The following is a 16,357-nucleotide window of genomic DNA, read 5'->3' as shown; positions in this document are numbered from 1 at the left end:
GAATTTTAGCATTTAGCAGCATATCCTGTCCAGAATCCACAGTAATGACTTGGAACTATTTGTGATTTCCTGGGTCAATTGACTTTTTGGGTTAACGTTGATTTGCATGGGGAGGAGGATGGTGGGGTAATGGGAACTTTGTGAGGAATCACAACTGCTGTCACATGTGTTGTAGCCACTTAGGTATACCATGTGCAACCCCATGAATGTGCCGAATCCCATTGGAAGGGGAAAAGTTTGGTGTTAGAGGAGTTTAGGACATGCTATCCCCAACATTAGTACCTTGACCTTAGAGAACACAGAATCAGATCACACTTATGTTCCCCTCACCTTTCTCCTCTGAATTGGATCATGAAATTTAGGAAGGGGTTTCTAATCTTCTCTTGAGTAGGAAAAAGGACTTCAGTGAGCAGTGCCCTCCCTGCACCCAGAAAGGACCCTCCTCTCTCTGAAGATGCAGTCACACAGAGGGATGTGAACAAACTGGCCACACTGACTTCCACTCAGATTGTCACCCCAGATCTTCCTTTCTCATCCAGTCTCATTCCCTCTATTCAGTCATTCAGCAAACCTAACCCCAGAACACAGTGATTGATTAAATTCAATCCATTTTTTCAGGTTTTCTTTCTCTTATGACAGCTTTTTTATAACATGAAACTTACTTGAGTTGAATTTTTATTCCTTTCTGTTGTGAATCTTTTTTGTTTTTATAGAGACCTCAGCCATGAACCCAAGCAATGCTACAGAAAACAATATTTTCTTATATGCTGTTTACATCTACATTTATTAGAGAATACTCTTGTTACCATAAAGCAGTCACCAAACGTCCTGGTATATGGGAGTGTGCCCTACTTTTAAAATGGAGTTAATGAGGGGTGGAACTGCAGTGCAGGTAAAGCTGCAGCTCGCAATGCTGGCTTCCTATATGGGCGGCGGTTCATGTCCTGACTGCTGTACTTCCTATCCAGCTCCCTGCTAATGGCCTAAGAAAGCAGCAGAAGTTAGCCCAAGCATTTTGGTCCCTGCCCCTGCCACACACATGGGAGACCTGGAAGAGGCTCCTGGATCCTGGCTTTAGCCTAGCCCAGCACTGGCCATTGGAGCCATTTGTGGAGTGAACAAATGGATGGAGGACCTCTCCAAAGATCACTAGCAATCAGGGAAATGCAAATCAAAACCACAATGAAGTTTTACCTCATACCAGTTAGAAGGGCTCACATTCAGAAATCTACCAACAACAGATGCTGGCGAGGATGTGGGGAAAAAGGGACACTAACCCACTGCTGGTGGGAATGCAAACTGGTTAAGCCACTATGGAAGTCAGTCTGGAGATTCCTCAGAAACCTGAAGATAACCCTACCATTCAACCCAGCCATCTCACTCCTTGGAATTTACCCAAAGGAAATGAAATTGAGAAACAAAAAAGCTGTCTGCACATTAATGTTTATTGTAGCTCAATTCACAATAGCTAAGACCTGGAACCAACCTAAATGCCCATCAACAGTAGACTGGATAAAGAAATTATGGGACATGTACTCTATCGAATACTATACAGCAGTCAAAAACAATGAAACCCGATCATTTGCAACAAGATGGAGGGATTTAGAAAGCATCATGCTGAGTGAATTGAGCCAGTCCTAAAGGGACAAATATCATATGTTGTCCCTGATCAGCGACAACTAACTGAGCACCAAAGGGGAAACTTGTTGAAGTGAAATAGACACTATGAGAAACAGTGAATTGATCAGCTCTTGTCCTGACTGTTGATGTACAATGTAATACTTTATCCATTTTAGTATTTTTTTTGTTCTAGTACTATTGGTTGAACTCTGTAATTAACACACAATTATTCTTAGGTGTTTAGTGTTAACTGAAAAGTGATCCCTGTTAGGAATTTGGAAAACATTATACCGAGTGAAATAAGCCAGTTCCAAAGGGACAAATATATGTTCTCCCTGATCGGTGACAACTAACTGAGCACCAAAAAGGAAACCTGTTAAAGTGAAATGAACACTATGAGAAACGGTGACTTGATCAGCCCTTGCCCTGACTGTTGATGAACAACTTAATACGTTATCCTTCTTAGTATTTTTGTTTGTTTGTTCTACTTAATACTTTTGGTTGAATACTGTAATCAATACACAGTTATTCTTAAGTGTTGAAAATTAACTGAAAAGTGATCGCTGTTAAATGTAAGAGTGGGAATAAGAGAGGGAAGAGATGTGTAATTCGGGACATGCTCAAGCTGACTTACCCCAATCAGTAGAGTTAGAAACATACCAAGGGATTCCAATTCAATCCCATCAAGGTGGCATGTACCAATGCCATCTCCCTAGTCCCAATGATCAATTTCTGTTCACAATTGATCATAATGATAGGACTAAGAGCCAAAGGAAGCACATAAACTAGACAAGTGTTGCAGAAATCTACTTCCAAGAAGAAACTCTTTATGAATATATAAAATAGAAAAAACAATTTCTTTTCACCCTTTTGGCTAAGATCAAGTGTAAAATAGAAAATTCACACCCTAAAATTCTAAGATATCGTGAAAATAGGGCTATCCACATCTGCAATGTATTCGATGACCTCTTTTCCTGCCTTCTCTCTGTTCGTGGTAGTTACAGCCACAAGGCAGGAAACAGGAAAACAAGTTTGTTACCAGCCTTGTGGCTGTAACCCACTACATGTGTGGGCCCCAAGGTCTATTCTCCACTTCAGCCAGCAAAAGGCTGGCAGCATCAACCTGCACACCGTGCACAGGGTCTGAGTGGCTGCTCTGCTTAATCTGCGCTCTGATTTTCACAGGCTGGAGGGCAGATGAGTGAGCAGAAGCCTAGAATGATTAGGAACAATGCCATCATGGTTTACAGTTCTACGAAATGCCTTTGCTGCTGCTGACAAGCACGTGGCACTTTTCTGCTTCCCGCTGCCTGGAACTTAAGCCAATTATAGTGTGTGAGGTTGGGGCCTTGGAGAGTGATTAGATTGGATTCAGTTGTCAGGGTGGTGTCCCTGTAATAAATCATGGTGACTTTATAAGGAGAGGATTAGCATGCTTCTTGTCTCTCTGCTTCCTGGTTCATCATGTGATCCTTCCTCAACACATCCTCTGCCCTCATTCGACATCAGGCCCAATGGGGTTGACCAATCTTGAACTTCAAAACTGTGAGCAAAGATAAATCTTTTTCTTTAGAAGTTATCTCTTCTCCGGGACTTTATTTGTAGTGATGAAAAGGTGACTTACACCTGGGCAGACCCAGGGAAGTGACAGACAGAAAATGGGAGTTAGGGGCAAAGATTTCTAGTTGGCTCGTCACCTGCTGTAATCAGCTCATGCTCAAGTGTGTTAAAAAAGCAAGTTCTTAAATTAGGTTTTTAGTTTCCTAACACACTCTTAGATTGTAGTATGTTATGTAGAAATCTTATTGAGGCTTCCAAAACCCAAATTTAGTTTGACTTAATATTTCCTGCCTTTGAAACATTCTCTCAATCTTGAGAGATTAACTAAAACATTGAGTATTGATGTCATTTTCAGTCACTATCATAAATGGACTCATTTGGCCTTAGTATAGAATTCAGAAATCTTCTTTAGACAGTGGTGTAACAGTATGGTTTGTAAGGTGGAAACAAGGAGACGGAACAATAGAAAAATAACCTGTTAGATCAACATCAGTCTACCTAAGATCAATTCCCTGCAAGGATTGAAGCAGAGGGGACTTCCTTATCTTGCTGACACAGGTAGACTAGAAGATCCTATATTCAGGAGATAAACTTGGTCTATTTTGAGATCTATTTGGTTATGTGTCATTTGGCAAGAATGACTCCATTTTGGTCTGGTGTGTTCTGATCTGTTAAGGCCTGGTACAGGAGCTCAGTCCAAAACACTGGCTTCTCATATTTAGGTTTAAAAACCCCTTCTTTTAGAATGTGATAGGAGAGGGAGGAGGAGATGGGATGGTATGTGGGTGGCAAAGTGGTTATGGGGGGAAAAAATGCTATAATCCAAAGGTTATACTTTCGAAATTTATATTCATTAAATAAAATACTTCTAAAAAGTTCCTTTTTTGTCACACTCTCACCTAGCTGAGAAAGCAGCCAAAACTTAAGGTATATCTGCTACTGTCAGCACCATTTCAGGGTTCCAGTCTCAATGTAGGTTAATGGTGTCCTCAGGATGCTATATCTCTGGGTTTTTGGTCAGGTTAGTCAAAGAGAGACCACTCAACATTCAGTAGATGTATGTATGAAAACACTTAAAACATTTGAAAAAATAAAGCACACCAGGGAGACTATTATTATGACTGTCAGAAGGATAAAACCAAGAGTTTGGAAAATGCTCTCCTTAGTCAAGGATTCAATGAACCAAACAAGTCAAAATTTAGATCAAGGAGTGAGCCAGATGAAATGTCTACCTGTTTTAATCCCATGCAAATTAGGCTAAAATACCCAATGTATTAAAACAGATTTGTCTCTGTACAGCCAGTAAGTAATCTAGAGTGATTTTATTATTTAGTGCATTGTTAGCAAGAGAACTTAAAGAAGTCTATTTTGCAACGAATAGTATCAACTGCTATATACCCTATTGTGCAAGATAAACTTCTAATAATTGCCTCATTTATATTTACTCCAACGCATGAGGGGTGAAAAGGACCCAACACATCATGCTGACCCAGAAGGGTTGATGCCTCCTATTAGCTGCTTAGCCTGTGTTATAGGCTAAGGGAAGTGAACCAGTGTTCTGTTTTTGACTGATTATGGAGCAAAAAAGTGCCATTAAAATTCCCAGCCCACAGGCAGACATTGTGGTGTGGCAGGTTAACTTGCCATCTGGGACAAATGCATACCATACTGGAATGCCTGGGATGAAGTACCACCTCTGCTTCTACTACAGCTTCCTTCTCATGTACCAAAGAAGTACCCAGTAATGGCTCAAGTAGTTGATGAGTGAAGCATCAGATGAAAAATCTCTCTGTCTCTCTCTGTGTGTGTCTTTCCTCTCTCTCTCTCTTCCCCCATCCTCTCTTTCCCTCTCTCTCCCTGTGTTTACCTCCCACATTTCATATAAATAAATGATTCTTTTAAAAATGAGTAAAACTTATAGCACACATTAATCCATCTTCCATTCATTAAGGCATTAGGCAGCCTATGCATGAGAGTGGCTTGAAAATTCTCCACAAATACTATTATTAACAGCTTAAGTATACTTATGCTCCTCTTTCCAGTTCTATTGTTCATGAATATATTGCCAAAATGGTGAAATTAGCAGTTTCTAGTCAAGGATCAGAGATAGTTACCACAGGCAAAGAAAAAAATGATTGTGATAGTACCCTGGCATCCAAGTTGTGATTTTTAGAACACCAGTCTCCAGGTTCTAGACTAAGACAAGTTTCACTGTCCTTGGTTGGTGGATCACATAAAGCTACTTTCAGCTGGTGCTCTGGGTTGAATGTGTCCTTAAAATTTCACGTGTTGGAAACTTAATGCCCAAAGTCCTAGCTGACGTTTGAGAGGTGGGTCCTCTTTGAGGTGATTGCCAAGCCCTCAGGAATAGGTTGATGGGTTAAAATGGGAGTGGCTTTACCTTAAACGTGAGTTCTCTCCCTACTGGCTGTGTGATGCCCTCTACCTGATCATGACTCAGCAGGAAGGCCCTCTGCAGATGCTGAGCATATGCTGGCACCGTGTCCTTGGACTTCCCAACCTCCACAACTGACATGAATAAACCTCTTTTAATAAACTTACTCTGGGTGCTGACGCTGTGGCTTAACAGGTAGAGCCTCTGCCTGCAGGCTGGCATTCCATAGACACCGGTTCAAGTCCCGGCTGCTCCACTTCTGATGCGCTGGGAAAGCAGTAGAAGACAGCCCAAGTCTATGGGCCCTGAAGCTGCATGGGAGATCCAGCAGACTCTCCTGGCTTCTGGCTTCGGATTGGAGCAGCTCCAGCCATTGCAGCCGATTAGGGAGTGAACCCACAGATGGAAAACTCTCTCTCTCTCTCTGTGTAACTCTGACTTTCAAATTAATAAATACATAAATCTTATTTTTTAAAAAAAGACTTAGAACAAGTTTTACTGTTAACTCTCATATTCTTATGTCTATTAAGTTTTAGTTATGCCTAAGTGTCAACTCTATTGCTTGTTTTCTTAGGTGCTTCCTTAATTAATGATAAAACTCATTCTTAAGGACTTTCTTTTAATGTATTAAGTGGAAGATATTATTATGTCTCACAAGTTATAATTATGCCTTGTCGCTCCCCCTCTTCGTGGAGGAACGACACAGGACCCTGCGCTGTTCTTTCGTCTGCTCGGCCCTCCCCGGGTTTGCTGCTGGTTCTTCCCGGGTTGGCTACTATCCCTTCCACCTCCGTGGAAGGGCAGTTCCCCCTGGCCACATTCCCCACTTCCGCAGGGGAGCAGCACACCGCCGGCCGGCTCTCTGGGGGCTGCACAGGTGTTCCCTCAGATGTTCCCCTTAGATGTTTTCCATAGATGTTCCCCATAGATGTTCCTGGTGCATGCCGTCTCTCTCCTCCTTTATAGTCCTCCTCCGCCAATCCCAACTCGGCTGCCCACACGCCGAGTACGCTGCTCTCCAATCAGGAGCAAGTCCTACAGTTTATTGGTTGAACTGGAGGCAGCTGTGCGGAAGCTGTTTACTTCTCTCCCAGCGCCATATTGTGGGAGAGCAGATGCATAGAATAAGTCTTAATTCCAGTAACTTAGTCCAGTCTGGATTGCTCCCCACAATGCCTAAGTGCTTACAAAAGATGTATTATTCTTTGGTGCTTCTTCAATTAAATTTCCACAAAAAAAGTGAAATGAACTTTGAGATGCAATGACTTTTAACAGCCCTTGTCTTGACTATTGTGGAACCATTTTATCATTTTGTGTGTGTGTGCAAATTGTTGAACTCTTAGTATAAAGTTGGTCTTCTTTGTATAAAGTTAATTGAAAATGGACCTTAGTAGAGAATGGGACTGGGGATGGAAGAGTGGGGGTATGAGTGTGGGTAGGAGGGCGGGTATGGTGGGAAAAATCACTATTCTCAAAGCTGTACTTAAGAAATGCATGAAGACTGTATTTCTTAGATAAATTAGATAAAAATTTTCTTTAGGAAAAAATAAAAAATAATTTAAAAAAATACCCAGCCTAGTGCTGTGGTGTAGTGGTCCAAGCCTCTGCCCGTGACACTGGAATCAGATATGGGCACTGGTTCCTGCACCAGCTGCCCTTCTTCCAATCCAGCTCTCTGTTTGGCCTGGGAAAGCAGTAGAAGATGCCCCAAGTACTTGGGCCCTTGTATTGATGTGAGAGACCCAAGAGAGGATCCTGGCTCCTGGCTTTGAATTGGCCCAGCTCCAGCCAATGTGGCCATTTGGGGAGTGAACCAGCGAATGGAAGATAACTCTCTTCTGTCTATCCCTCTCTCTGTAACTCCACCTCTCAAATAAAAAACACAGTCTTTAAAATTTACTAATACTACAGAATTCAGTTTTATATGAATAGAAAACAGACTAAGATACCTTGTGGAAACACACATTGATCTATAGCCATACCATCCTGAGCTTTCCAATCTCGTCTGATCTCGGACAACACACTTTGGCATAATGTACCAGATCTTGCATGATTTAGTCATTCCAGAATTTAGAAGAGGGGAAAATACATGAGATTCTATTACTATAAGCACAAGCCTTCTAGTGACTATTTTATAAGGGGTCAACTTAAGTTTTCCAGTAGAAACATATCTGATTACCATCAATCTGCCACACCCAACACATGAGATGATGTGGTTATCTTTGACTAATGGCACTTTATTTATAATATTGCTTTTTGACAGGCAGAGTTAGACAGTGAGAGAGAGACAGAAAGGTCTTCCTTCTGTTGTTTCACCCCTCAATGGCCACTGCAGCCGGCACACTGTGCTGATTCGAAGCCAGGAGCCAGATGCTTCCTCCTGGTCTCCCATGTGGGTGCAGGGCCCAAACACTTGGGCCATCCTCCACTGCCTTCCTGGGCCACAGCAGAGAGCTGGACTGGAAGAGGAGCAACCAGGACAGAATCTAGAGCCCCAACCAGGACTACAACCCAGGGTTCTGGCGCCGCAGGTGGAGGATTAGCCTAGTGAGCTGCAGCACTGGCTTTATTTATAATATTTTAACTATTTCACCATTTGCCCAGTGAAATGAGTACCTTTACCATTGGTGATTTCTCCAAAGATATCCCTGAAGGAAACATACAGAATGTCCTAATTACCTTTTAGCTGCAACCTTCTTGGATGGAAAAGCAAAGCTTATAGGCCACCAGAAAACATGCCTTGAAAATAGCAATTAAGGGACTGGCATGATGGTACAGAGGATAAAAGCCACAGCCTGTACCACCGGCATCCAATATGGGTGCCAATTTGTGTCCTGGCTACTCCACCTCCAATCCAGCTTCCTGCTAATGCACCTGGGAAAGTAGTAGAGGATGATCCAAGTCTTGGCTCCCTGTACCCAGGTGGGAGACTGGGAAGAAACTCCTGGCTCCTACTTGCCCCAGCATTCATTGTAGCCTTTCAGGTAGTGAACCCGTGGATGTTAGATCCATCTCTGTCTCTCCTTCTTTCTCTCTCTCTGTAACTCTGGCTTCCAAGTAAATAAACAAATCTTTTTCTTAAAGATAGCAAATAGCAATTGAGTGAAATCCCTCTACAAGTATTCCAGTGGCCCTTTATGTAGCAAAATCTGAAGTTTTGATCAATCCCCCAAGATTATGATTTGACAAGCTGAGCATTGTTCATTAACCACTTTAATCATTTTACTTATTCATTTTAAGTTTCAATTTATTAATTTCTCTAAAAAATGGAAAGAGAGAGACATCTATTTGTTCATTCTCCAAGTACCCACAAGAGCTAGGGCTGGACCAGGCCAAAGCCAGGAGCCAGGAGCTCCTAGGTGGGCACCAGGGATCCAAGTACTTGAGTCTTCATCTGTTATATCCAAGGGTACATTATTAGCAGGAAGTGAGAGCAGGGAGCAGAGCTAGGAATGAACTCAGGCACTCTGATGGGAGATATGGGTGTCCCTACAAGCATCTTAAGTGCTATACCAAATGCCTGCCCAATTTTAGCAATTTTAGAATAGTCACAAGAATAAATTTTCAGAATATGGATTATTTTCTCTTCCATGATGAATCATGGAGTGAATAGTTTTTTAAATAATTTTTTGAAAGACACACACACATAGTAACAAAGATAGGACAAGGAGATTTTCCACATGCTGGTTCAATCCCTAAATGCATCTGACACCTGGGGCTCTGCTAGCCCAAAGCCAGAAAGCAGGAGCTCAATCCAGGTCTCCTTCAGAGATGGCTACAATTCAAGTACTTGGGCTATCAACTGCCCTTCCATGGTGCACATTAGCAGGTACCTGGAATTAGAAGAAAAGCCAGGACTCGAACCCAAGCACTTTGATATAGGATGAGTGTCCAAAGTAGAATCTTAATTGTTTTTCCAAATGCCTGTCCCAAGGGCAAAACTTTAATAATGGGGCATTTAAAGAATCAGGTTGAAAGCCATCTAGGCATTCCCTGAATTCATATTTAACCTTGGATTTATATCTTCTTAAATCCAAATTTTGTATCTGCAATTCAGATGAATAGTACCATTTATTAAATAGATCATCACAGGTAATCTGACTTGGATGATAGAATTCATTCGAAGTATATATGTTAATAATTTCAGTACTGGTAGACTTGACATGAATATCTACCAATATATTTATCTTTGAATTACTTCTGTTCTGCTTGGTGTTGTGGTAGCTGGGATTTTTTTTTTTTTAGTGTTTTAAAATTTATTTTCATTTATGAGAGAGAGAAAAGCATTCCTATCCACTAGTCCAGTCCCCAAATGCCTGTAGCAGCTGGGGCTGGGCAGGCCAAAACCAGGAGCTAAGACCCCAATTCAGGTCTTCTACATGGAAGCAATCCAACTATTTGAGCCAGCACTTCCCAAGGGGTACATTAGCAAGAAGCCAGAACAGGAGCAGAGCTGGAAACTTAAACCAGCCGCTTCGATACGGGATGTGGACATTCCGAGCAGTGTTTTCATCACTAGGCCAAATAACCACCCTGGATTAGCAGTTTTACTATCCAGTTGGTAACTCCACTAGATTTCTGGGAATTCCTACCAGTCCAATGGTATGATTTTAATATTGTCAGAATCTTACATTTATTGAAATCCTTGCCATTCTTTCTTTAATGAGCCTCCATGAAGAAGAAATTTTGGACCATAGCTGATTGCAAATGCTTTTAGAGAAGAATCAAAACCACTGTGTGTGGATGACAAAGACTTAGATTGGCCATGGTCAAAATCTGTTGCAAGTTCATCATAAACAGCAATTGATAAAGCTATTTGATTTTTTCTGAGGTTCAACATCGAATATAATCAAAATTATTATTGACAATGTTAGATTTCTAAGAAGTTGATATAATTTTAGAACATATGTATCAATTATATACCAATAAATACAACTTAAAGACAGTTGAGCTTCATTTCTCATTTGACAATGCCACAAAATAAGCCTAAATGAATTTAATATCTCTTTCACAGGAGAGAAACATATCCTTCCAGGCTTCTAGGAGCCCAACTAGAAAATCACAAGGTTTATTTGAGGTCAAGAGAAAGAAGAAATTTAGAATTTGATTTTGGCAAGTGTGTAAAAAAAACAAAATCTAAAGTTTAAGACACTTGATCAACATAGGCTTATAGATCAATGTGTAATAATAGTAATTCTTTAAAACAGAGTGAAAATTACAACTTAAAAAGCAAATAAATTTACATAGCTGTAGAAAAAATGTAATTGTTTAATAGAGAGGACTGTTTTTTAAACTAATTAAATACTTGATAAAGACAACATGAAGCAGGAGGAATTATCTTGATATAACAGAATCTTTATTTCTTAGGCTGCTTAGCTAAAGATAAAGAAAAACTCATTATTTCCTACTCATGGAAGAACAGTATTACATGAAAACCTCATTTTTTTTCAAATTTATTTTGACAGAGTTAGACAGTAAGAGAGACAGAGAGAAAGGTCTTCCTTCAATTGGTTCACCCCCCAAATGGCTGCTACGGCTGGAACTACGCCGATGGAAGCCAGGAACCAGGTGTTTCCTCCTGGTCTCCCATGCAGGTGCAGGGACCCAAGCACTTGGACCATCCTCCACGGCCTTCCCGGGCCACAGCAGAGAGCTGGACTGGAAGAGGAGCAACCCATATGGGATGCTGGTGCCGCAGGCGGAGGATTAACCAAGTGAGCCATGAGGCCAGTCCCCAAAAACCTCATTTTAACAAAGATAAAATTCTAGTTTTATACCAAGACAAACAATATCTACACAGAATGGGATGCCTTGCAATATTATCTTCCAAAAGCAAAGGTGAACACAGACATGTTCAAATGTATAAAATGTGAAGGGATTCATATCCAGTAGACATGTGCTACAACAAATAACAAAGGACCTTCTTCAGGCAGATGGAATACAACATCAGATGGAAATCTGGGTGTCCACAAAGCACTCACAGCAGTAGTAATGGTAACTACATGGGCAAATTTAGACACTTGTTTTTCTTCCTATTATTTCTCTTTAAAAGAAAATCAAGTGCTAAAAACAATAACAGTTGATCATAGGGTTTATGATATGTAAAAGTAAGGTACATGTAATGATAGCTTAAGACCATGAAGGGAATTATGGAGGTCTAATATTCTAATAATATTCTTATATTCTTATACAACATGGGAAGTGGCGTGATATCAATAGAAGATAGAGGGGGCCAAGGCTGTGGCAGAGGGTAAAGATGCAGCCTGCTGTGCCAGCATCCCGTATGGGCACCAGTTCTAGTTCTGATTGCTCCACTTCTAATCCAGCTCTCTGTTGTGGCTTGGGGAAGCAGTAGAAGATGGTCCAAGTGCTTGGGCCCCTGAACCCATGTTGGTGTCCTAGAGGAAACCCCTGGCTCTTGGCTTCAGATTGGTGCAGCTGCAGCCATTGCAGCCAATTAGGGAGTGAACCAGTAGAAGGAAGACCTCTCTCTCTGCCTCTCCTTGTCTCTGTGTAACTCTTTCAAATAAATAAATATTTAAAAAATAGAAGATAGAGCCCTTTTACAACCTATATGAATATAAATAGCCTATATACACCAATTAAAAGACAGAGGTTGTTAGATTGGATAGAAACAAGACCTACCTATATGCTGCTTATAAGAAATTCACTGTAAAAAATGGAGATGCAGATGTGTAAATAAAATGTAAGCTAAGCTAACAGTGGTGGAAAGAAAGCTGAAGGGACTGACTGCATTGATATCCATGGAGATTTCAGACCAAAGCACAATACCAGGGATACAAAGGGTTCTTTCATAATAACAAAGAAGATAGTGCATCAAGGGAACAAAACAATCCTCACTTTTAAAGAAATTTCAAAACTCCTGGAAGGAACAGATAAAAGCACATTATGGTCAGAGGTTTACAAACCCCTCTCAATAAGTGAATGAGCAAGGTGCAGTGTGTAGGGGACCTAACAGGCTTGAACACCTGGTTAGTCCACTGCTTTCTACTGGTTCACCCAGGCTAAGCCCAAGTCCCTTAGCAGAAGCAAGGCTGCACCCTCTCACCTCACACCTCTCTAGGATTTTATTCCCAAACCTTTCTCTTGTTTTGTAACACAAATCCCAAGAATCTCCCAAATGAAATGAAGCTCAGGCTAGTTAGTACTCCTTGGGCAGTGAGGGGTGAGAGTAGGGATGGTCCCTCGCCACATCAGAACCCGGATGTCCCAGGTTCTAGATGAGATTTGTGAAGATGTCAAACTAGAAAAATTGGGAGGATGTTCACAGAAAATACAGTGATTAGGAGCTCTGACATGTAACCCTGGATGTATATACCTAATACATACGCACAACATAATATAAATCATAATGTAATCTAGAATACATAGCTATATTAACTAGCTTTATTAACTATATTATCTTTGCATGTACCATGCATATACACAAACATACCCCACACATATGCTATATATATACATATTATATAGCTATCACAATATAACCATAATATGATCTGAAATATATATCTCCATCAACCAGGCATTGTAGCATGTGTATATACATATACAAACCACACCTATGCTGTATATATATACTATATATATATACATACAATACAATATAAATCATAATAATGATCTGAAATATGTAGTTCTATTGACCAGGCATTATAGCATATGTATATACATATATACAACACATATGCTGTATATATACATACTATATATGTACTACAGTGTAAATCATATAATAAAAATGACTTAAAATATGCAGCTCTATTAACCAGGCATGCGGTTCCTATTTTTATACATATACATATATATATACACATACCACACTTATGCTTTAAAATACACTACAAATCATATAATAAAATGGCTTAAAAGACAACAGCTCTGTTAACCAGGCATGCCGCACATATATATATATGTATCACACCTATGCCATATATATATACACTATATATATAATACAATATAAATCATAATAGGAAAATGACTTAAAATATGCAGCTCTATTAACCAGGCATGCAGTGTATATATATATATATATATATATGTAAATATGTTATATGTATCACACCTATGCCATACATATATATAATACAGTATAAAATGGCTTAAAATATACAGCTCTATTAACCAGGCATATAGCATGTAGTGGGCAATGGGGGCCACCATCTTGGGGCAGAGTCTGTTGCCCTTCTTCCTGTGAGGGTGGAAGTTCCCATAGTAGGCTGCCATCTTGGGATGGGACTTTCACCCTCTGGCAGGACGCTAACATGTTTCTAAGCAACCAAAATCAATTCTCCAACTTGAAATTAACAATTGAAAGCTTATATGCTACCGCCCAGAAGTGTCAGAACTTTTTAGCCACTGATACTGGTTAAGACTTAGCCCTAGAAAGCAGGTAAATTGTCTTTGAAACACACTAATCTTCTTTGCACTACAACATCACCAAAGAAAAAAAGAAAAAAAAAATCCTTAAAGCCAAAACTGCCAAAGAAACCAATCAGCATCTTCCCTTCTTGAAACTACCAGCAAAAACAGGGCTAGTTTGCACCTCTGCAGAGCTGCTGCTGGCCAAACCAGCCTTAGGGAGCTCAGCATGGGTCCTGCGCTCCCAGGAGCTGTGGTGGGTCGCCACCTGCGGGCAGGACCCCAGGGAACGCGGCCTGCTCCAAATGAGCTGCAGCGGGCTGCGTGTTCTTTCCTGAGCTGTTACAACATAAATTATATAATAAAGCAGCTTAAAAGACACAGCTCTATTAATCAGGCACATAGCACGTGGTGAGCCATGGGGGCTGCCATCTTGGGGTAGAATCTGTTCATCCTCCCTGAGGCTAAGGCATTTCTAAGCTACCAAATCAATCCAACTTGAAATTAGCATTTGAAAGCCCAGGTTTCCAAAAACCAAATCAATCTTCCAACTTGAAATTAACAATTGAAAGCTTATATGCTATAGCCCAGGGACATGAAGTTTCAGAACTTTCTAGCTGCTGATAACTGGACCAAAACCACACAAAGAAATCCAATCCAGCAGAACCAAAGAGAAAAGAAACAAAAAAAAAAATCCTGCTTGCCCTCTGTGTGGGCGAGCTGCTCCATCCCCTCGGGCGTCTCCAGCCTTGAGCCACATGATCCACAGGCCCACTAGGTTCCCCTCCCTGCACCAACATGTGCCCGCCTTGAGCCCCCACACTCCAGGCAAGCTAGCCAAACGACCATGTGAGGCAGGGCCAGCCTGCCTCAGCTGAGCTGCTGCGGCCAGCCTCAGGGCTGGGTCATGTGCTCTCCAGAGCTGCCTCTGCTTTTGGGACTAGCTGGGCGCGGCCCCAGGAACCTGTTGTGAATCCGCCAGGCTTCCCTGGGAGCTCTGTGCAACCTGCACACATTCCCGCCGAGCTGCTGCGGGTCTCTGTATTTGGAGCCCCGGAGTGGGAAAGCCCTGTGAGTTGGCCATGTTCTGAAGGGCTTACAGGGATCGCGCATCCCCCCCACACACCCCGGGCTGGCAAGGCCCCCTGGGAGCTAGGCACAAAACGCCCTTGAGACCGAAGCAAGGGAAAGTCGCAAAGGGTGCCCTGAGCCTGGGGCAACCTCGGGCCACGGGCCTGGCCTTTGACCACCTGCCTTGTGACCAGCACCAAGGCGGAAGAAAAAGACGCACTCCTCTCCCAGCGAAGTTCGTGAGGGCAACACGTGAGCTTTGGAGCACTGCGTTCCCATGGCTGGGCATGTTAGGTAGGAAGTCAGATATGAGCTTATGTGTGAGTGACAAAGGCCTAAAGAGGAAGACATCTATGTCCAACATATGCATCTGCATCCTGCCCTGCTAGGTGGGGGGGTCCCCGCCCCTTTTGCCTGATAATCTTCCAGATGCAGCTCAGTATCTGCATACCCTGCTCCGATCCTGGGTTAGGATGGCGCCAGCTAGGCTTCCTCCTGTCTGATACCTTCAGGGGAAAACTCAGATAGGAGCTTCTCGATATTTACATCCATAAAATCCTTTGTTTCATGAGATGTGTGAGGACAAAGACCCATTTCCTTAAAAAACCCCCGGCCTCTACTAAGACGGCGCGCTCAGCCATCTGCCTCTATGCTGAGCAGATGGCCTGCCTGCTCAGGTGTAATCTCTCCACTCAACCTCGTAACCTCACTCCTCCCCAAGTCCGAGCGACTGGGCACTCTCTGTCTGGAGAGGTATGCATCCGTTGTCCCTTCCCTAATAAACTTTACTACTTTTACTTTCCACTACTCTCTGTCTCACGCCTGAATTCTTTCTTGCATCAAGACAAGAACCCTGCCATTCATCGGTAACAGGCACACAGGGAAAGCATCAATCCAGATGGAGGAGAGAGAGGGTGCAGGCAGATAGATAGGGTCAGAAGCCATATGAAGTTTGCTACCACCATGCTGCCCAGTTTTAAAATTTCTTAACAATCAATCCCTTCTTAAAAATTTATAAATCCCTTTTCATATTTTAAGTCCCTTCATGGTCACCATGTGAAAACGGAGATGACCCCCTAAAATTTACACTAAAATGTGGCCCCTTAAAGTTCCCCAGAAGTGCTATCTGGGTGCCACATATGCTACCGGAACCGGGGGTGCCATATAATTTCTCCACGTGCTTACTAATGAATCCCCAATATTAGTAAGCCCAAGAGGGTTCTTGCCTAATATTTAGAGAAGAATTCTAAATACCGGCACAGATAAACGAGGCAGTATGGTACGTTTTAAGCTTTTATTTAGTGAAAGATGCATAGGCAAGTGAGAGCT

The 16,357-nt window shown here is 41.9% G+C and overlaps 1 long non-coding RNA gene across 4 annotated transcripts in view; it reads right to left on the bottom strand.

Annotated features, from left to right (window-relative positions):
• Positions 1-16,357, bottom strand: part of LOC103349284 (uncharacterized) — a 139,577-nt gene that overhangs the window by 12,531 nt on the left and 110,689 nt on the right. The gene's annotated exons all lie outside the window — the stretch shown is intronic.

This window comes from Oryctolagus cuniculus, chromosome 10, assembly GCF_964237555.1.
Source record: "Oryctolagus cuniculus chromosome 10, mOryCun1.1, whole genome shotgun sequence".
Classification (NCBI taxonomy): domain Eukaryota; kingdom Metazoa; phylum Chordata; class Mammalia; order Lagomorpha; family Leporidae; genus Oryctolagus; species Oryctolagus cuniculus.
This window is presented reverse-complemented; position numbering and strand designations above follow the sequence as displayed.